Here is a 1971-nt window from a genome sequence, read left to right as displayed (position 1 = left end):
TTCAGCTCCCCAATCCCCTTCTCTCCCTGGGACTTGCATCTGCTACAATAAGATTCTTCTGCTTCGTGCTTATACTTGTAGGAGAGAGGAGTTTCATCAAGTGGTGATTTTTGTAACTTTTTTAAAGATTTTTTTTTCCTACTGTACAATATCAGGGAGTGTCTTGAAATCAAAGAGGTTGCAGTGGAGAAAAAAAAAATGGACTACTGACTTCAATATGAAGAAAACAAAATGTGCTGTGTGACCTGTGCTCGCAAAGGGAATCAAGCTCGCTACTAATATTTGAGATCATGCAAAATTACCCAATAGATTTGTTGGTACATGTATATATATATGATAGTATTAGGATTGTTTTCTTCAAAAATCTTGTTTTGATGTATAGGCATTTAAAGACATTCTAAAAGTAGACACAGATCTTGTCCTTTAATATTGTTGTGGCACGTGTGTTTCAGAATTGTGTGTACAAGGAGTGATTCTGTCACAGCATGTATGATATATTTGTAAATATTAATGAGTGACTGAGTACACTGAGTACAGTAATAGAACTGACAAAGAACAAGCTACTGAAGTAAAATTGCTTTAATATAACTAAAGAAAAAAAAAATGTATGATAGATGTACTACAAGAGTGATTTACCCATGTCAAAGATTTACAGTTGTATTTTTATATTAAAGCAGTGAATACAGCTGATACCAGCTTACCCTTTCAATTTACATTATACATTTTTAGTAGTTGCTGTTTTCAAGAAATCAATTTTCTTTGTGCCAAATCCAGAATTCCCAAATCCCAATAGTGATAACCTCCCTCAAGGTTGGTCTTCTCCCTGTGTGGCAGAGGAATCATGCTTTTAGCTGATCTTGGAAGATATTCAGGATTGTTTCTTTTTCTTTCTTTTTTTTGATAAACAAGGTTGGAAAACACACAGATTAGATATGATCATCATGGGATGTGCAACTACAATGTATGTATTCTGTGTACCACTTATTTACTGATCATTCATTAGTAGTAAGATGCGATGCATGCACATGGTGTACACTGTAGATGAGGTGTCACAGTAATGAATAGCTCAATCTCATTAAGGGGAGGGGGGCTGGAGGCAGACATATTATTATAAAAATAGTAACCTTTCTGTCTCTATGAATAGTGTTCATATTCTGCACAGACTCATGTTAATCCATATTATCACACAGCATGTGTTGTTGGTACAATGCATTCAGCCAAGCTGTATTGACCTTGCATTCAGTTGTCAAGTCGCGAAACTGTGTCAAGCACAACGCAAGGGTGAAGAGCCCTTGCTTTCATTATGTGGGTCAGATGTATTTCAAGGCAACCACTTTTTATCTCCTGACAATCCAGAAAGCTAACTGACACATGTATCTTGTCTGTTGACATTTACACGATAAAGGGATAACTCAAGTATAAGATGTGGAAAATGTTATTATGTGAAATAAGATGTTAATGAAATATAAGAACAGCATTCAAATCTGCCACGACATACTAGTGTGGATTTCTATTTTAAAGACATGACAATCTACAAGGTATTAGTTGACCGATTTATGAATTGTTTTGTAAGAATTATTCATATTTTTGGAGTTGATAATCTGTCCAATTTTTCCCTGCAATGATATAAACTTGTATTAATGTTATTAATATTTGGAGGAAAGGGAAATGTGAGACAGATTAATGTACCGTCATGTTGAGTAGTGTTCTGCTAACATAGGCTAATATTTTACATTATAGAATGGGTAGCGAGAATCCTGCGATCTGATTGGTCGAGAGCTATGTGTTCATTTTTACTGGCCGCACGCTGAGTCACAGTGGTAAACATGTTATCGCGCACTTAGCAAGAGTACGCGTACTTGTAACAAAGGTTCGCGCACTAAAGCAAGCGTTCGCGCACTCGGCTTGGCCATGCATCCAGTAAAAACTTATGCATGGCTGGCCATGCATCCAGTAAAAACGGAAAGTACG

This window comes from Diadema antillarum, unplaced genomic scaffold (genome assembly GCF_040938485.1).
Source record: "Diadema antillarum isolate AM-2024a unplaced genomic scaffold, OU_Dant_1.0 scf00000031, whole genome shotgun sequence".
In the NCBI taxonomy this organism is placed as follows: domain Eukaryota; kingdom Metazoa; phylum Echinodermata; class Echinoidea; order Diadematoida; family Diadematidae; genus Diadema; species Diadema antillarum.
This window is presented reverse-complemented; position numbering follows the sequence as displayed.